Genomic DNA, 21,589 nt, shown 5'->3' with positions numbered 1-21,589 from the left:
CCTGTGACAACACCGCGCCCAGCCCGCTGCTGCAGGCGTCGGTGTCCAAAATAAAATTGGTGGTAAAATCGGGGAAAGCGAGGGTGAGGGCGTGGGTGAGGTGGTCTTTGAGAGTGGTGAAGGCCGTCTGGCAGGCCCCCGTCCACTGATAGGGGTGCTTAGGGGAGGTGAGTTGGGTGAGGGGGCGTGCAATCTCGCTGAATCCCTTTACAAATCGACGATAATAGGTGGCGAGCCCCAAAAATGATCTGATCTCCGTCAGATTCCTTGGCCGTGGCCACTCCACTACGGCGCGTACCTTCTCCGGATCGGTGTGCACGCCTGCCTCGCTGACGCGATGCCCGAGGTACCCCACCTCGCGTTGTGCGATGTAACACTTACGTGGCTTGAGCTTGAGATGAGCCGCTCGCAGTCGCTGGAACACCTCTCGAAGCCTGGACCAATGCTCAGACAAAGATCTACTGAACACTATCACATTTTCCAAGTAAATCAGGCACTGTTCCCACTGCAAGCCCCGCATCACCAACTCCATCAGTCGCTGGAACGTCGCAGGCGCATTGGTGAGTCCAAACGGGAGTACTCGAAACTCGAATAGCCCCATCGGGGTGGTGAATGCGGTTTTCGGCCGATCCTCCTCCGCCATCTCCACCTGCCAGTACCCGGACGCGAGATCGAGGGTGGAAAAATATCGCGCTCCGGCGAGGCTGTCGAAGGTGTCGTCGATGCGGGGTATGGGGAAGGCATCGCCGAGCGTGACTGCATTTAGTTTACGGTAATCGACGCAGAACCGGGTTGACCCATCCTTTTTCGTTACTAGTACCACTGGGGCTGACCAGGGGCTCGCCGATGGCTGAATTATGTTATCGCGAAGCATGTCCCCAACCGCCTCTTTGATCTGGGTGCGTTCGGGTGCGCCCACTCGGTACGCAGGGAGTTTGATGGGTCGGGCTGCACCGGTGTCAATTTGATGCTTAACAAGGTCGGTCCGACCCACGTCCGAGTCGTGTTCGCTGAACACGTCGGCATACTCCCGCAGTAACTCGCGCAGCCGATCGGCCTCTCTCTTAGGTAAGTCCGCCCATGGTACATGTAACGCGTCGAGCAGGGGAACGACCTCGGCTCGGGGAGTCGGGCCGACTCGCCAGGCCAGGTCCTGCTCACCCTCAGGACGACCGAGGTCCTCAGCCCAGAGTGCGAACACCGAGTCGTTAAAGTAGCGTGCGTGCAGGGGGTGTACTGTGGCTATCGGGGTGCGCCGTCACAGTATCGCTGGGGTATTGTGGGGGTTAAACATCCGCATAAACAATCGGTCCCCATCTGCGTTTACCAACGTGGCGGATCCCACAACCCCATACCGTTTTGCCAACTCTGGATGAGGAGTTAGCATTACCTCCCCTGATGGTCGGAGCGCGGGGTCGGTGGGGGATGTTGCCACCGGCACCAGCATCTCGGTGAGCGGGCCGATGGTGACTGCCGTCGCCAGGATAGCGGCCACAGGTGCAAAGCGGCGGCGCGTTGGTTCTCGTCCCAGGAACGGTATCCGCTCGCCGTTGCTCTCCATGGTGGCGCATCGCTGGCGGGGTTGCACGTTGAGTCCCAACCGTTCTAGGAGGTCGGTGCCTGCGATACACTCGTGACACAACGCACTCGACACGTAGAACTCCTGCGTGCACACCTGGCTGCCTAGGCGGACCTCTAGGGTGGCTCTCCCCAGCAGCCCCATTCCGGCTCCGCTCGCAGTGTGCAGCGCGCGGTCCGGGGCCTGCAGGTGACGCACGTCGACCCCGATCGCGCTGCAGTGCGCTGCACTCACGAGCAAGGCCACCGCCCCCGTGTCCAGAAGGATGCGGGTACGCACTCCGTTTACCTCCCCTTCCACCAGCGACGTGGCCCCCGTGATCCCCGCCACCAGCTCCCGCAGCCAGTCGCCAGGAGTCACCGTTTCCGTGGGCGTTGTTGCTGGAACCTGTGTGGAGATCACTCGCTCGCCATTATCACTACAGCTTGTTCGTGTCGGGGCTACGTCGATTTCACCCCCCGGTGGTCCCCTCTCTAGGGGGGCCTTAGTGTTTGACCTTAGCTCTTGTCTAGCTCGGGCGACCTGAGGACAGTCCCTCCTGAGGTGCCCTCGCCGATCGCAAACATAACACGTCCGGGGAGGGGTGGCGGCTCCGTAGTGGGTCCCCTGCCCGCTCCCTCTCCCTGTACGCAGTTGTTCCAACTCGGACTCTAATTGGGATACCTTCCCGGCCAGCCCCCCTACTGTGGAGTGTAGCTCACCCATCTCAGACTGGATGGTCTTCACATTTTTATTTGCTTCCTCGCGTACCTGGTTTACCTTGTCGTCTATCTGGGTTACCTGGCCGGAGACATCCTTTATACCCGTTTGTATACCGGCAACCCATCCCGGGGTTGTCTCGCGGGACACTGGATGCTCTCTTTCCCGGCCCCTTACCGTCCTCGCGAGCTCCTGTTCCTCCTCCTCGTCTTCCGAGAGCAGGCTCGCCATGGCGCGCTCTCGTCCCAGCCCCCGGAGCTGCACGCGTTCGCTGTGAATTCTTTCACACTTACGTGCGCGCTCGACAAGGGTGTTAAAGGGAAGACGTGGGCAGCTCATGTCTGGCTGCCACCACGCCGTGCGAGACAGGTACCGCTGGATTTTCTCGGCGGCCAGTTCCTCAATAACATCAGTTGCGTACCCCGGGCGTGCGATCTTTGTTAACTCGCGCACATCTTCGGCGTAATCACGTAGATCTTCGCCAGGTTGGCGACGGCGCGCCTCTAAGGCCGATTTTGCTTCCTCCTCGTCACGCGTGCCAAAACGCTGATCGAGTCGGCGCATCAGCTCCTCTAGCTGTGTCTGTGCGCTCGCGGGTAACGCTTCTACAAAATCGGCTGCCCGCCCATCAAGATTCATATTAAGTTGACGTACTGCCTGCGCGTCCATCCATCCATTAATTTCCTTGGCCCCTAAGAGATTGCGGGCGAATGCCTTCCACGAAGGGGCACCCCGGCCGGTAAATATTAGTCTTATTTTAGCGTGAGGTAACGCGGGGGTCCGTACCGCTTCCGACACCATTTTGTGGGGGCCGTTGGCCCCCGGGGTCCCTCCCGCCTGCATCCCCTATTCCGTTTACGTTACCCCACCTCCCTATTACCCGCTACGGTTTCGCCGGCATTCGAATGCGACACCCCTACTATTACAGCCTCGCGCCGCGCTCCCACGCTGCGAGCATACGTGCGCACATCATCCTCAATCAAACGCCGTACTCGCAGTATAGCCCTGTGCGGCACGTTACCAATGCGCATCTGTATCCGACACGTAACGAACGTATGCGCACTCCCACACACAGCTCTGCACTGCACTCACTCAACACTGACCACTCGCGTTAGGATCGCGCACCTGTATTACACACGTTCACACTTATAACACGAGATCACACGAGGCCACGAAAACGGGGCACACGCCGACACGACGACTCAAGTTGCCGCCGCCGTGCGCGCGAGATAAACCGTACAACAATGCGCAGCCGATTACGCGCTCGAGCCGCGGGGCTGGGGGTCAGGAACTCACCACCGCGCCGCACTTTACGCACGTAACGAGCACACGCAAGCGGAGCACACGCCGACACAACGACTCAAGTTGCCGCCGCCGTGCGCGCGAGATAAACCGTACAACAATGCGCAGCCGATTACGCGCTCGAGCCGCGGGGCTGGGGGTCAGGAACTCACCACCGCGCCGCACTTTACGCACGTAACGAGCACATGCAAGCGGGGCACACGCCGACACAACGACTCAAGTTGCCGCGGCCGTGCGCGCGAGATAAACCGTACAACAATGCGCAGCCGATTACGCGCTCGAGCCGCGGGGCTGGGGGTCAGGAACTCACCACCGCGCCGCACTTTACGCACGTAACGAGCACACGCAAGCGGGGCACACGCCGACACAACGACTCAAGTTGCCGCCGCCGTGCGCGCGAGATAAACCGTACAACAATGCGCAGCCGATTACGCGCTCGAGCCGCGGGGCTGGGGTTCAGGAACTCACCACCGCACCGCACTTTATGCACGTAACGAGCACACGCAAGCGGGGCACACGCCGACACAACGACTCAAGTTGCCGCCGCCGTGCGAGATAAACCGTACAACAATGCGCAGCCGATTACGCGCTCGAGCACACGCAAGCTCGCACAAAGCTAACAGCTTCACTGCGCACCGCGGTTTCGCACACGCGAGCGGGGTGCACGCCGACACGACGACTCGTCCCCTCCCGCACTCGCGCGTACACGTCAACACAAGTATCGTGCAAGGACGACTCTCCTCTCACACGGCTGCGTAGGCACGCCAACACACAAAAGTGCTCTCCCCGGGCGTTAACACACACACCTCCGTACCCGCACCATCATACAGAGACCACGGCCTTTACGCATACAACGACCACACACCCGCGAATGCAGTGCACGCTAATACCACGTTCAAAAACACCCAACAACACGGTTTTGTTACTACGCTCGAGATTTTATTAACCCTTGTTAACCCACCGAGCCACCCGTGTGTGTGTACGAGCCAGCAAGGCGCTTCCAACCCACTCTCTAGTGGCGTGCAGCCCTATTCTATGCTGCGCTCTCTGTTACACCGCTTTCCTACTCGTCCTTACCCCGAACTAACCTTCTCCTACGGATCCTACTCTCCGCTCTGAGGTTTTGTAAGGCACGTAATACGATACCGTCTGTAGTCCTAGGTGACCTTGCGGCGCTCAGGTCGTCCTGCAGACGATCCTGCGGCTCGCCCGATGACTCCCTCGTCGTTGACCCCGTGTCACTACTCCAGAAGAAGAGAGCTCCCTACTGCCCCTGCGTTTTCTTTTAAACTATCCACATCAAAGGCTAGGCGCCCCCGTCCCGACCGCCTTGGTCTCTCGACCAATCCTGAGCCTAGGATTTCCCGCCCTTTTGCGATCCCGCCGGCCTTTGACCTTTTGGCTAAGCAGCAGCCCTGGGTCCTGATCCTAGCTATCTGCCTTGCTGACCCGTGTTTGTGTTTGTATGCGTTTCTAACTGCGGGGCTCTCTGAGCTCGCCGTGGTCGTGCGATCTCAAATCCGCCCACGGCGCCGCAGTGTTACTTAGCCTGGGAAGGGTCCTGTCCAATTCCCTGGCCCTGAGAAACCGTGGGGTAACCCCCCGAGGGGGCCCTCGGGTGAAAACTCAGGGTGGGTGACCCGACCACAAGGCCCTACGTGGGTGCGGGTGCGTGCTTATGTGGGGGGTGATGGGGGGCAGTGCAGTGGTGGAAGCCGGGCGGCTCCCTGGCTCGGCAGAGCGGCCCCGTCGTTGTGGCACCACACGCGCTCTCTCCACTGCTGCCCTGAGGGAGAGCTGCGCTTTCTCCACTGCTGCCCTGAGGCAGAGCCGTGCTCTGTCCATTACATTAGTACTGTAGTTGTTTTGGTGCTTAAATCCACTGCTGGATGAAGGCCCACTGCACGCTGTGCGAGTGGATCGTAAGGATTTACTTGACCAGTCTGTTGGGGGCCGCCGCAGGCTGTGGTTGATGGGGGGCGCCGCAGGCTGTGGTTGTTCGGGGGCGCCGCAAGCGCACCCGCCAAACCACGCCATAGGCGCCCCCCAACAACCTAGTAACTCGAATAGTTGTAGTTTATTCTCACGGTTGAGCTGTAAGCTGGATTGGCAAATAAGTTTTTTTACCTAAGCGGAAGAACATCCGTTTTTTTGCTGAATTGCATGAGGGATTATCTGTTGTAAAGCGACTTTAAAGGTTTTGATCAAAGCTATCTTTTTTACTGGAAGAGGACAAAAATTTATGCATTGTCTTTTAAACTGATTGGCCATCACCAGAAACAGCCTTCTTTATGGCCTTGTCTCACCAGTGTCAGACCTGTCTCTGGTGTATGCCAATCAGTTTCAAAGACAATGCAAGTACAGTATATTATCAGAGCATGTTTTTTTGCATGTTCACCACAAGTACGTGTGGTTAATGCAGACTTGATTCCGTGCAAAAGGTATCTATTTGGTGTTTGAACATCTGAACACAAGTCCTGTTTTATTTCCAGAAAGGGTAAAAACCTATTCTTATTTTTCATTCTTTGATATTGGTGTAGTGACATAGTACGCCCCCCTTATAATTAGACATTATGAAACATGCCCATAACCGCGATTACCCCTTCAGGCCGACAGGTGGCACCCTGTCTTTACACATATGTAATGACAGGGTGCCACCTGTCGACCTGGAAGGGTAATCACGGCTATGGGCAAGGTTATGTAACAACTAATCAGAAGGCGGGCATATCTGGGTTAAAGAAAAAAGGCGGGTTAGCCAGGAAGCTCCAGGAACCTGCTCGAAGGTACTGGAAGGGGGCGTGGCCAGAGGCGGGGCCTGGCCACGCCGAGAGGTATATAAGGGGGATGGACCCTAGGGTTCAGGGTTGTCCTGGCTGTGTCGCTGCTCGCCGTCATCTCTCCCTGTCGTCCGGCCGCATGGAAGATCCTCTGCACAGCTCCCATCGCCGTCATCGTCACACTAGTCAGCCAGCTGTGTGGTTGGATGTCGGTGATGGGACTATGTAGAGAGGTCAGCTGTCCGTAGCTAAAGTAGAGACATATATATTACCCAGTGTTGTGCCCAGTGAGAGGAGACGTGTATATATGTGTAATGCGGGCGCGGGCGACCTCCCGGATGTGACGTCACGGAGAGGTGGTGACGTGGGAGCAAGGTTAAGGTTCTTAAGGGATGAGACCGGAAGAGGAGGGGAGAGAGTGAGAGACTGGACAAGAGTAAGGCCACGTTGGGCGAAGCCAGGAAGAGTGGCACCGGCCGCCAGCGGTGGCCAGCTAAGGGAGCAGCCAGCGGAGCTGCGAGAGAAGACAGCAGTGTGGCTGCTGGAGAGAGGGCGGTTGAGGAGCTGCGGTGAACACAGCTGGCGAGGCTGTGTGTGAGAGGCTACGAGAGCGACGAGAAGAGAAACAGCAGCGAGTGCAGCCAGTGGGGGCTGCGTGAGGGTAACAGCGGCGAGGCTGCTGGAAGGTTACGAGAACAATGGGAGACCAACAGAGGAGCTGTTGGCGTGACGGGGTTAACAGCAGTATCAGTATCAGTGCGGAAGGCTTATAGAAGGACAGCCGTGTGGGTTACGAGGAAGGACCGAATAAAGGACACCAAGCCAGACTTCGTGGTCGAGTCCTTTATTACATTGGTGTCGGAAGTGCAACGGCATGTTGAAACAAGTGAGAAAGAAAAATGTTCCAGCGCCAGCATCGGCTTCTTCGTCCGAAGACGACGACTTCCCTCCAAACATGGATCCTGCCGGGGTGGTGGAGGAGAGCCCTGCTGAAACGAGTGCGGGGACTGGGGTTGAAGATGTAGCCGCAGTGTCGGGGCCGCCGACAACATCAGACGCTGATCCGCGATGGCTGCAGGTGGCGGAGCAACTGGAGACTCTCAAGGACGTCCTGGGCCAATTGTGTCATCTCGTCACCCCAAGGACGGCGACGGAGAGAGCGGAGAGTGTTCCACAGGCCGCCACGGTATCTTCGCTCCCGGCGCCATCGGCCACGCGGCAGGAGGCCGCCATCTTGCGCGTTCCGCGGCGGGAAACCGCCATCTTGACCACGCCGCGGTTTGACGCCATTTTGAATTTGCCACCGGAGGAGCCATCGGCGGAGGGCGGAGTAAAGAGAAGTCGGAGTCGCCATCTCACCACGGTCAAAGAATTCGCCATTGGGGGCGACTGGAGCGCTTTCGCCTGCAGATTTTTGGCGGCAGTCCGTTCTGCGAGATGGACCGATGCTGAGGCCTTAGAAGTGTTGCCGACTCTTCTGGACGACGAATCTGTTTGATTTTTTCGTTCCATTAAGGCCGAGAAGAAGAGGACATTATATGGAGTTTTTCAAGAAATGGCCGACGCCTACGAGCCACCTGACGACGCGCATCGGCGATTTGCTCAACGACAACGAGCGCCCGAGGAATCGCCCGTGGCATACAGGGGTGCGGTGCTTGATTTGGCTATGGCCGCGTATCCAGAAACAACACCTGACCTGCTCGAGCCTCTCATCTTGGGCAAGATGCTCGAGCTGTCGCGGGATCTTGGGATTCCCATGCCGGTGTGTGGGCATGAGAAGCTCACTTCCCCGGCGGCGGCAAAATGTCTGGATGCACAATTCAACCTCTGACGGTGGAAACAAGTCGCGGCGTGGACAGGGGGGCCCGTCGCAGAGGGTGACGCTCTGGGTTGGGACCCTACGAAGTCGGTATACATGCCGGATGGGGGGGGCCCTCAGGAGCTGACGGCCGCCTCTGGGCCATGGTCAGGCCGCGGTGGGCCGGCCTCTCGCGCTGCACCACCGGTACGGGGCCGGCGGGATGCAAGGCCTGCGCTTCGGCGCAACGACGCCGATTGTTTCCGCTGCGGACGGAGGGGCCACTACGCGAAGGACTGCTGGGCCCGCATCCCGGGTCCGCCGCAACAGGAGGCCTCATCCACGGCCAAGCCGACCAAGGAACCACCGAACCAGGCAAGTCGGCACGCACCAGACACCCGGCAAGGCTTTACACCTTACCCATCACCTTCGTTGTGCGATCCTAGTGTTTTTGTTAAAGAGAGACCTTCGACGGGGCCTTGTCGCTCTGTGACGCAGTGGCGCAAATTGGCACGGAGGGTTGTCGCGGCCGCTACGGGTTCGTCCACCGTGCCGGGGTCTATACAAGGGGTGGACGTGCGCATTTTGGTCGATTCCGGGGCGTCCGCGACTATTATTTCGGATGTCATTTTTCATCTGTTGGGCATCCCACCCGGGGCCGTGCGTCCGGTTTACGGGTCGTGCGTCGCTGCAAACGGGGGTAGTATGGGCATCGTGGGCCAGGTGGACGCTAAAATATCTATCGGGGATGTGTCGGCCTCGGGCGTTGTGTTGATTTCAAGATCCTTGGCAGTTCCTTGTTTATTGGGCACTGATTTCCTGGCTAAGATGCCTATTTTGATCAAAATTAATGAGAATTGTATTGAACTGCCGGGTGGCCGTCAAATTTCGTTTCTGCCGTCGCCCTGGGGGCGACCTGCTTCGGCCGTACAAGTGCAGGCGCTATCCGTGGCATCTGTTGACATCCCACCTGGTTCACAGATGCTTATTCCCTTGCGGTATCGGAAGCCCCTGCCTAGTCAGCTAGGAGCGGTTGGGGTCTTGTTGTCACCTTCAGCCTCGATAACGGCCGGGTTGGCGCTGGTTGGGGCACAGACCATCGTCCGGCCAGATCAATTGCCGTTTTTGCAGGTGCTCAATGCGGGTACTGAAAATGTTTGCGTGCCGGCTGGCACGGTTGTGGCACATGCCACTACGGCATTTACGGCTCACGATTGTTCGCATAGCCAGGAAGTGGTTGCTGGTGTTTCCGATCCTGTGGCTTCGGATGATCGCTGGATTGCTAGCTTATGTGACGGAAATTCTTCCCTGTCTGTGGATCAACGGGGTGCGCTTCACAAATTATTATTGACGTATTCGGATGTGTTCAGCTCCAATGATTTGGATTTGGGACGCACCTCGTTGCTTCACCATCATATTGATACAGGCGACGCTGCCCCTATTCGGTTGAATTCGCACCGAATGAGTCCCGCCGAGCGAGAACACGTTCGGGGGGCAGTGGAAGACATGTTGGCTGCGGATATTATATCGCCATCAAACAGCCCATGGGGCGCGCCTGTGGTTTTGGTTAAGAAAAAGGATGGCAAATTGCGATTCTGTGTTGACTTTCGAAAATTGAATAAGATATCGGTGGCAGATGCGTATCCCCTGCCGCGTATGGACGACTCCCTCGACGCATTGTCGGGGGCTAAGTTCTTCTCTACACTGGACCTCTCTTCGGCATTTTGGCAGCTTCCCCTTGACGAGCCCTCACGGGAGAAGACCGCATTCCGTACGCCGCAGGGGTTATTTCAATTTAACTGCCTTCCGATGGGGCTGAATGCGGCCCCTGCCACATTTCAAAGGCTCATGGAGCTCGTTTTGACGGGGTTGCAGTGGGAGACATGTCTCATATATTTGGACGATATTATTGTCTTCAGCCGCACATTTGATGAACATTTAAGGCGGCTGGAGACGGTGTTCACGAGGATGCGCTCCGCGAACTTGAAATTCAAACCAAAGAAATGTCACCTACTGCAACGGTCCGTCCGTTATTTGGGGCACATAGTGAGTGCTGAGGGGGTGTCTACGGACCCGGAAAAAACGGCGTGCGTCCGAGATTGGCCAACTCCGGCCACCGTGGGGGATGTACGTCGCTTTCTGGGATTTGCCTCGTATTATCGAAGATTTGTACCGAATTTTGCGACCATCGCGAGGCCCTTGCACCTCCTTACGGGTAAGGGACGTAAGTTTGCGTGGGGACCGCCAGAAGAGGCGGCCTTTCAGAGTTTGCGCAATCTGTTGGCTACGGCCCCAACATTGGATTATCCCGATTTCGATCAACCGTTCATCCTTGATACGGACGCGAGTGACACAGGTATTGGCGCGGTGTTATCTCAGTCTAAAGGGGGCATAGAGCGCGTCGTTGCGTATGGTAGCCGGGTCTTGTCGCCCGCGGAAACCCGCTACTGTGTCACTCGCAGGGAACTCCTAGCCGTTGTTTTTTTCCTACATCAGTTTCGACCGTACCTGTACGGCCGTTCCTTTATCGTACGTACGGATCATGCGGCCTTGCAATATGCCCTTAAAATGGATCAACCTTCCGGCCAGCTGGCGCGTTGGTTGGACACGCTACAGGAATTTTCATTTCAAATTCACCATCGCAAAGGGGTGCGCCATGCGAACGCAGACGCACTTTCCAGATTGCCGCAGCGCTCCCCTTGCAAATGCGCGTCGGGGACGCATAGATGTACGCCCAGCCTATCCCCCCCTCAGCCGCTGGTGTTGGCTGTTGAGGAGTCGGATGCTCCTGTGGAACCGGGGCCGACTGATGGGGTTTTGAATCTGCCACGGTCTGTTTGGATACGGGAGCAGATGATGGATGAGTCGTTAGTGTCCTTGCGGAAGCGATCTAAAGTGGAGATTGGGGGTCCGGTTACGGAGGGTGCGCCGGAAACCGCGATCCGAGATGGTCTGCTCATGTGGAGGGAAGGTCTCCAGGAGCGCTGGCGTCTGGTGGTGCCTGCGTCCCTGCGATACGAGTTGATTAGAACTCTCCATTGTGACACGCTATTACATCTGGGTGTGCAGAAGACCTTGTTGACGTTGCAACGTCATTATTTTTGGCATGGCATGGCGACGGATGTCGTGGGGCACGTCCGCGCGTGCCCTGATTGTGCCCGACGTAAACCACCTAAACATCCTTATGTGCCGCCTTTACAGTCAATTCAGGTGTCTCGGGTTAATGAATTGGTGGCACTGGACATTTTGGGACCTTTCCCACCATCGGCGAGGGGTAATAAATATTTGCTGGTCGGGGTTGAGTACCTCTCCCGTTGGCCGATGGCCTGGCCGTTGCCCGACCAATCGGCCTTGGCCATTACCAACGCCTTTTTGTTCGGATACGTTATGGACAAGGGTGCGCCGGAGAGACTCCTCACGGACCAGGGCCGAAATTTCTCTTCTAAATTGTTGGCGGAAGTGTGCGCGGGCCTAGGGACTAAGAAGGTCCGGACATCCCCATACCATCCGCAAACGGATGGTATGGTTGAGCGGCTGAACCGGACATTGTCCGCCATGCTGTGCCATACGGTGAGTGAACAACAATCGGATTGGGACCTGCACATCCCGGGGGTGCTTTCGGCGTACAGGATGACTCCTCATGCGGCTACGGGTTATTCGCCGTTTTACCTTATGTATGGTCGGGAAAACGTGCCGCCGATGGATGTGCAGCTGGGAACCGGTGTGAAGGGACCTTGTAAACCACTCCCTGATTACATTCGGGACACTGTTCGCCGGGTCTCGGAGGCGCGGGAGAGTGCCCGCGTGGCTACGGCCAAAGCCCAGGCCCGGAACGAGAGGTATGCGCGGCGTTCCAAGGGGGAATGCCCCTGGAAGGTTGGGGACCTGGCCTGGCTCCATTGCCCGCAGGTGCGGCCGGGTACCTCTCCCAAATTTCACAAACCTTGGCAAGGGCCCGTCCGCCTCATTGAGGTTCCTAACCCTCAGTCAGCGCGTGTTCAGATTGGTTCTCGCCGCTGGTTTGTTCACACGTCGCGCTTGAAACCGTATGTTGCTCCCCTACATGATGCTTCATCTCCCAATGTTGCCTTGCCGGGGTCTGTTGCTGCCGACTCTCCCTCGCCTGCGTCCATTGATCTTGCTAGAGCGCCTGTCATACCTGTTCCAGGCAGGCCGGCCTTGACACCAGAGGGGACGAGGCGCCCTGCTCGGAGGGTGCCTGCCAGATCTGCGGGAACTTCGAGCCCTGCAGCCCTTCCGACCCCGCTGCAGACACATCCGCGGGACACGCCCGAGACTGATCTTTCAGGGACACGGGACGTTGGTGGACTTCCAACAGCGACAGGGGGATTTCACCCTGTCACTCCTCAAACTCCATCACGTTCCCGTTCCGCGGGTGGGCCGCCAACCGTCCGGGACGGGCCGGCGACCCGCACACGTTCTAAATCCCTTGTGTTTCGTTGATTGTTACGTTGCATTATTGCTCTTACTGTGTATTTATTGCCTGCTTCTGGTACGTTCCTTGATTATTATGTTGTGTTGATTGTTCTTACTGTTATATTGCATGCTTGGTGTCCTTTGGTGTATTAGGGTCGGTTTCGCCCGCATTACTGTTGGTGTTGTTCAGCCGAGGTCGGCTGGGTTTTTCTCCACGGGGGAGGGTGGTGTAATGCGGGCGCGGGCGACCTCCCGGATGTGACGTCACGGAGAGGTGGAGTTAGGTGACGTGGGAGCAAGGTTAAGGTTCTTAAGGGATGAGACCGGAAGAGGAGGGGAGAGAGTGAGAGACTGGACAAGAGTAAGGCCACGTTGGGCGAAGCCAGGAAGAGTGGCACCGGCGACCAGCGGTGGCCAGCTAAGGGAGCAGCCAGCGGAGCTGCGAGAGAAGACAGCAGTGTGGCTGCTGGAGAGAGGGCGGTTGAGGAGCTGCGGTGAACACAGCCGGCAAGGCTGTGTGTGAGAGGCTACGAGAGCGACGAGAAGAGAAACAGCAGCGAGTGCAGCCAGTGGGGGCTGCGTGAGGGTAACAGCGGCGAGGCTGCTGGAAGGTTACGAGAACAACGGGAGACCAACAGAGGAGCTGTTGGCGTGACGGGGTTAACAGCAGTATCAGTATCAGTGCGGAAGGCTTATAGAAGGACAGCCGTGTGGGTTACGAGGAAGAACCGAATAAAGGACACCAAGCCAGACTTCGTGGTCGAGTCCTTTATTACATATGTATCGGCCTGTGTTGTGCCCAGTGTGAGAATAAATAAGAAGAAGCCCTCTACACGACGTGTCTTGGAAGTCGCTCATTTCATTTGTAATAAACAGAACTTCTGACTGTCATTGTCTTGTTAGCAAAGGCAAGGTGTTCCACAGTCTGGGAGCTGCACTGAAAACAGCCCGATCACCCTTGACCTCGGAGTAACTTAGAACAAGGCGATCTGAAGATCTCAGGGACCTTGTTGGAAAGTAAATATAAATAAGTTCCTGTAAATATTGTGGGGCTAACCCACTGAATGCCTGGTAGGTCAGCAGCAGGATCTTATAGTCCACTCGATATTTGACAGGAAGCAAATGTAAAGACAAGAGAGCAGGTGTCTGTGATGTGCTTGTGAAACGGTGGAAGTAACGGTGTAGGCCCATTGTTGCATTCAATCCAATAAATCTATTCGGCCTATGAGTAGCGGCTTTCTAACTTATGTTCATCTTCTTGGTTCTTTTGGTAAAGTCACGTAGAAGGAAAATAATAAAATAATAAAAATAAAACATAATAAAATAATTCTCACAACGTTTCAGCCACAACGCAAGCAGCCGTCTTCAGGTGGAATGGCACGCCCCAGGCTTGGAGCGACTATTTATGCTGGGATGGAGGGGCGAAGAGCGGCTTGACAAAATAATTTGCATATCAAGAGGAATTTAGCATATTTATGGGAAATGCAGATATGCGATTAGTACTACTTGTGAAATGCGTAGGAGGTGTGGCGAGGGGTTTAAAGTCATTATGCACATGCATTATGCAGGATTAGCAGTATCAAAGGGATAGTCTATAAGCATATTAGTTGCTGTGACGCCATATTATTAACATTCCTTCCTTTATTAATTCTAACCTTTCTCCCTCCATTCGATACTGCTAATCCTGCATAATGCATGGGCATAATGACTATAAACCCCTCGCCAAACCTCCTACGCATTTCACAAGTAGTACTAATCGCATATCTGCATTTCCCATAAATATGCTAAATTCCTCTTGATATGCAAATTATTTTGTCAAGCCGCTCTTCGCCCCTCCACCCCAGCATAAATAGTCGCTCCAAGCCTGGAGCGTGCCATTCCACCTGAAGACGGCTGCTTGCGTTGTGGCCGAAACGTTGTGAGAATGATTTTATTATGTTTTATTTTATTTTTTATTATTTTCCTTCTACGTGACTTTACTGAAAGAACCAAGAAGATGAATCCCTGCAGTCACGAAAGCTTTAAATCTAAATTTAACCTCCACTACGGGGTGGGTTTCCACAAAACTTTAAGATGCTTCAAGAAGCTCCGGGATAAGAAGGCTCAGCTAATCGAGTCTCTCACCTTTCTGAAGAGATGCCGCGACTTTAAGGTAATACCAATCGCACTAACCTTTTTTACACTAACCTCTGCTGCTGTAACTTCTTCTAATGCTAAACGAATTCTGTCTAGAACTAGCTTAGCTCTTATCTCAGAGAAAATCAGACTTACGCGCACCGAACTAGATTAGTTAGACAAGACACTCTACAAATCACACTTATCTTTGACTGCAACAATGTCTACATCGGATTGGGAACATGTAGACAAAATGACTGCCTCTTCAGCTGCCGCTATGTTGACCAAATGTAAGGATAATTTGATTTCCAAATTTAACCGCCTCTCAAACAAGAGACCGGACCCACACACTGAAAAGCTAGACGTTAACAAAGTCGTAATTAATCGCAGTAACAGTTCTATTTCGGACGGTCTGAAATCCGTTTTAGCTAAAGGACTAAACTTTGCAGTCACACCTAGACACATACCAGTTAATGATATCATTGCCCGAGTAGATGTGGCTCTCAAGGGCCTGAGTCACATCGCTGCAGACGTAGCAAGATCTGAAATCGCCGCAACCCTCAAAAACGCTAAGATGCCAGCTAGCAACATCAGCAAAGATTAGCGTTTTGAATTAGCTCAATTATAAAAGAGGGATGACATTGTCATCCTCTCAGCCGACAAAGACAATGCCACTGTCATTATGGACAAAATAGAATACAACAACAAAATTCAAGAACTACTCAACGATGGTAGCTATACAAAAATAAAAAGAGACCCCACCAACAGCCTCGTCATTAAAACCAACAAAATCATTTCTGATTCAACCGCATTATTGGATCAAACCAAACAGTTCTCGTTGAAACCTTCTGCAGCCAGACCACCAAGATTATATGGCTTGCCAAAGATACATAAAGAAGATACACCTCTTCGTCCCATTGTCTCTACTATCAACTCCCCCACTTACAAACTGGCTCGTTTTTTCTCTGAAATCCTGCGGCCTTTCACTGGAAAAACCACCTCTGCAGTACTTAACTCTACTGATCTGGTATCGACAATCAAGGGAATTTCCCTGTCCCCAGACGACCTGCTTGTCAGTTTTGATGTGGTTTCCTTATTCACCAAAGTTCCTGTACCTGACACCATCGCAATCATTGAAGACTTGGTTCATCAAGGACTGGATACTGGGGTACCCCCCCTGGTGAGACACTGCTTAACCAACACATACTTCACCTGGAATGGAACTTTCTACAAACAAAATGAGGGCACCCCAATGGGCTCCCCCTATCTCCGGTTGTAGCCAACGTTTTCATGGAGAAATTTGAGACTGACGCCATCCAAACTGCCACTCTACACCCGACCTTATGGAAGAGGTACGTAGATGACACTTTTGTCATCTGTCCACACGGCCGGCCTGCTCTAGACCAATTCCTCGACCACATCAATTCTATACATCAGATTCACCATGGAAGTCGAAAAAGATGGCAAGCTACCCTTTTGGATGTCCTAATTAAAAGGAAACCTGATGGTTCAATGAGCCACTCTGTCTACAGGAAAGCCACCCATATGGATGATTACCTAAAACCGGATTCCCACCACCATCCATCCCAGAAGAATTCCCTCATCAAGACTCTATACCATAGAGCCCAATGCATCTCCGACCAGGAACACATTGCCAGTGAACTCAAACACGTACGCCAAGCTCTTAAGGCTAATGGTTACTCTGACTACACAATCCGCAAAGCCATCACTCCAACCATCAAGAAGGATCCTGTTGAGGAGCCTTTCAAAACCATCACCTTACCCTGCATTGCTGGGTTCACAAAAAAGATCTCCAAAGTCCTGGTAAAACACAAGGCTAATGGTTACTCTGACTACACAATCCGCAAAGCCATCACTCCAACCATCAAGAAGGATCCTGTTGAGGAGCCTTTCAAAACCATCACCTTACCCTGCATTGCTGAGGTCACAAAAAAGATCTCCAAAGTACTAGTAAAACACAAGATCCAGGTCCGATTCAACACAGTACATAAAATCCGTGATCTGGTCCCGTCTGTAAAAGACGTCGTTCCAGACATACAGTACCCTGGCGTTTACAAACTAAGTTGCCTCTGTGGTAGCAGTTACATTGGAGAAACCAAACGACATGTCTCGGACCGCATCCGTGAACATAAAGCAGACTTGAAACACGGTAGGACAAACACCTCAGCCGTGGCAGATCACTGTTACAATTCAGTGGGCTCACATGATATTGACTTCTCTAAGACAGAGGTTCTCTGCAAGCCATCCGGCTACCATGAGAGATTCGTCCATGAGGCGATCTACATATACAAACACAGAGACAATTTCAACTGAGAAGATGAATTCTGGCTCAGCAATCATTGGAAGGACGTAATAAACCATTTCGGATCTTAACTGATTGTGTTCACGTTTACGGTGACTTTCAGACCGCAGTCCACTCACTGACATTGACTATATATCTTGTATTCTCCGCAGGGAATGGATTCTTTGCTCCGCTGCAAGCTCCCCACCACTACTCTCCCATTGACATATTTCGTTGCTTCCTCTTAGTACCTTTCACGCGACGGTCAATGGTATAGTGTATAGCATATTGTATAATAATAAATAGTATTAAAGTGTAATGTTTAATACAATGTATAAGGTAATATATAGTATCGTAATTGTATAGTGAATATATAGCAGTGTGGTATACAGTTGGGTGGGTAGAATAATACATATTGTAATATTACAATGTATAGTCTATAAGCATATTAGTTGCTGCGGCGCCATATTATTAACATTCCTTCTTTTATTAATTCTAACCTTACTCCCTTCCTTTGATACTGCTAATCCTGCATAATGCATGGGCATAATGACTTTAAACCCCTCGCCAAACCTCCTACGCATTTCACAAGTAGTACTAATCGCATATCTGCATTTCCTATAAATATGCTAAATTACACCTGAAGACGGCTGCTTGCGTTGTGGCCGAAACGTCGTGAGAATTATTTTATTATGTTTTATTTATTATTATTTTATTATTTTCCTTCTACGTGACTTTATCGAAAGAACCAAGAAGATGAATCCCTGCAGTCACGAAAGCTTTAAATCAAATTTAACTTATGTTCAGTTATATTAACAGGTGAGCCTCCAATTTTGCAGGGGAGTTAGTATAAGTATATGGAGGGCAGATTTGGAGAGCACACATGTTGGGGGAGTAACATTGAATAGTGAGAGAAATAGTGTGGAAAAACATTTTATTTTAAGAGAGAAGAGAGCTGCGGTGACCTCATAGCCGTGTGGCCAGCATTGAACGAACCGCTCCTACCCCTACTTCAGAAAATGTCATTTTTTTAACCAACAATTCACGTGCTTACCTGTGTAAGTAATTAGCGAGCGCCATCTCCTGCATAATTGAGGGGTTACACTTTACATACTGTCATAATGTCCACGCCTTATCAGTAGTTGGGTTCTATCTGGGGGGAAGGTTAATGGGTGGAGCTAGCATGGAAGCCTCTGGAACGTTCTTGAAGGTTCCTGGAGGTACATCGCCAGAAGCGGGGTTTAGCCTCGCAAAAGCAAATATAAGCATGGGATAGCGGAAGACAGGGGGTCGGTGATTGAAGATCGAAGAGGAGCTCCCCGTCGCTGCTGCCTCACCATCTCCACCAGCCACGTGGCAGCTCGACCTCCAGCCGCTCAGCTGCTCCCCAGCACGACTCCAGCCAGCGGTGCGGTTGAGAGCGGGGTGAGCGCCACGTGGTACGGGGCAAGCGCAGTCACGCCAGAGAGCAACAACGGCATCCGCGGGAACGAGAGGAGTCGTGACTGTGCAAGAACCTTTCATAAATATTAAATCAAGTTCTGCCGTGACGGAGCCACTTATTACACCTGTTTGATAGTTTTATTATTTTACTCCCTAGCCTTGGACATTTAGAGAGGGGCCTCGGAAAGCCGTTTTTTTCTCTTCAACTTCTTTGTTCAAACCACAGGCTCCTTAGGCCTCGGGCCTTTAATACGTAGCTCGAGCCTGACTTCGTGGCTAGGCCAAGGGATTCCCCTGCCCTCGTATCTGCGTGCTAAATGGAAGATAGAGCTCCCCCCTGGGAAAAAAACCACGGCTTAATATCCACTGTAAAGTCGAGACCGGAGGCTCCAGTGGGAGAAACACAAGAACTTCTACAAGCTGCCCTCCTTTGGGTTCTCAACCAGAGGTTGGATGAGGTTTGCGGGAGGGTGAAGAGGCATGAGGCAGCTACAGTGAGGGAAAAAAGTATTTGATCCCCTGCTGATTTTGTACGTTTACCCACTGACAAAGAATTGATCAGTCTATAATTTTAATGGTAGGTTTATTTGAACAGTGAAAGACAGAATAACAAAAAAATCCAGAAAAAGGCATGTCAAAGATGTTCTAAATTGATTTGCATTTTAATGATGGAAATAAGTATTTGACCCCCTCTCAATCAGAAAGATTTCTGGCTCCCAGGAGTCTTTATACAGGTAACGAGCTGAGATTAGGAGCACACTCTTAAAGGGAGTGCTCCTAATCTCAGCTTGTTACCTGTATAAAAGACGCATGTTAACAGAAGCAATCAATCAGATTCCAAACTCTCCACCATGGCCAAGACCAAAGAGCTCTCCAAGGATGTCTGGGACAAGATTGTAGACCTACACAAGGCTGGAATGGGCTACAAGACCATCGCCAAGCAGCTTGGTGAGAAGGTGACAACAGTTGGTGCGATTTTTCGCAAATGGAAGAAACAAACGAACTGTCAATCTCCCTCGGCCTGGGGCTCCATGCAATATCTCACCTCGTGGAGTTGCAATGATCATGAGAATGATGAGGAATCAGCCCAGAACTACACGGGAGGATCTTGTCAATGATCTCAAGGCAGCTGGGACCATAGTCACCAAGAAAACAGTTGGTAACACACTACGCCGTGAAGGACTGAATTCCTGCAGCGCCCGCAAGGTCCCCCTGCTGAAGAAAGCACATATACATGCCCGTCTGAAGTTTTCCAATGAACATCTGAATGATTCAGAGGACAACTGGGTGAAAGTGTTGTGGTCAGATGAGACCAAAATTGAGCTCTTTGGGATCAACTCAACTCGCCGTATTTGGAGGAGGAGGAATGATGCCTATGACACCAAGAACACCATCCCCACCGTCAAACATGGAGGTGGAAACATTATGCTTTGGGGGTGTTTTTCTGCTAAGGGGACAGGACAACTTCACAGCATCAAAGGGACGATGGACGGGGCCATGTACAGTCAAATCTTTGGTGAGAACCTCCTTCCCTCAGCCAGGGCATTGAAAATGGGTCGTGGATGGGTATTCCAGCATGACAATGACCCAAAACAAACGGCCAAGGCAACAAAGGAGTGGCTTAAGAAGAAGCATATTAAGGTCCTGGAGTGGCCTAGCCAGTCTCCAGACCTTAATCCCATAGAAAATCTGTGGAGGGAGCTGAAGGTTCGAGTTGCCAAACGCCAGCCTCGAAACCTTAATGACTTGGAGAAGATCTGCAGAGGAGTGGGACAAAATCCCTCCTGAGATGTGTGAAAACCTGGTGGCCAACTATAAGAAACGTCTGACCTCTGTGATTGCCAACAAGGGTTTTGCCACCAAGTACTAAGTCATGTTTTGCAGAAGGGTCAAATACTTATTTCCCTCATTAAAATGCAAATCAATTTATAACATTTTTGACATGAGTTTTTTCTGGATTGTTTTGTTGTTATTCTGTCTCTCACTGTTCAAATAAACCTACCATTAAAAGTATAGACTGATCATTTCTTTGTCAGTGGGCAAACGTACAAAATCAGCAGGGGATCAAATACTTTTTTCCCTCACTGTATTAGGACCATTTAGACTTTGCAAGAAGAGCGCAGCGGTGCAATGAAGACCGACAAAACCAGGCTACTGGAGCTTGAGGAGGCGTACAATGGACTGGATGCTAAGGTGTTAACTGAGGGTGTACGGCCTCCCAGCAGGGGTCGAGGGCAACGCTCCTCAGGGCACTTTATCCTACATTTGACTACATCTGTCTAAAGCTCTGAGAGGCCCTGATTCTCCTGGAACGCTGCCTGTTAAGCCAGAGGAGATTGTACATGCTTACCGGGAGAGACTTGAAGGAGACGAATAATGTAGAGACTCCGTCCCCTTCTGATCCCGTTTACAATCCGCCAGGGCACCTTGGAGGCTCTGAAGGCAGCTAGGGTAGCAAAAAGTGAAGGGCACTCTTCTGAAAGGCAACCGTGCTTTTCACTCCGGACCTTACCACGGTGGATGCCGATATGAGGAACCTCCTCCTGCCCCTACATAGGGATCTGGGTGGGAGAAATGGGGTGCGGCTCCCAGCTGCTCTATCCTGCAAAGCTGTGAATCCATATCATGGGGAGGCGGTTGGATTTCTTGATGCCGGACAAACCACGCTGGAGACGGCGACCTTCCGGCTCTGTGCGGCGGAGGGCAACCTGAGTCCACGACGGCAGTCCCCCGGGCAGTCTGCACTCATGAGGTGGCAGAGTGGAGCGGGAGGCTGCCATGCGGTTCCCCAACCCCTCTTTATTTAGCCTCCTCTTTTTTTCTTCCTCTTTTTCTTTAGTTTTCCCTCTCTCTTATCCGGATCTTGAACACACCGCGTGATAAATGCATGGCAGTGGACCTGTGAGTGACGATGCTGGACGCCCAGCCTTCTTCCCTTTTTTATCCCTTCATTGTGGAATGAACATGGTACCGTGGTCGCGCACATCACGACCTCGCAGCCCAGGGTGGTGGGGGCAGCGGTGTGGTGGGGGGGGGGAGAGCTCCTCCCCCTTCATATCCTCCTACTCTCTGCAACCCCAATTTTTTATCGCAGTTGCACCATATTTTGAACAATGTAAAATTTGTTTCAATGTGAC

This window comes from Lethenteron reissneri, chromosome 66 (genome assembly GCF_015708825.2).
Source record: "Lethenteron reissneri isolate LAM-NWPU_2019-01 chromosome 66, ASM1570882v1, whole genome shotgun sequence".
In the NCBI taxonomy this organism is placed as follows: Eukaryota; Metazoa; Chordata; class Hyperoartia; order Petromyzontiformes; family Petromyzontidae; genus Lethenteron; species Lethenteron reissneri.
This window is presented reverse-complemented; position numbering follows the sequence as displayed.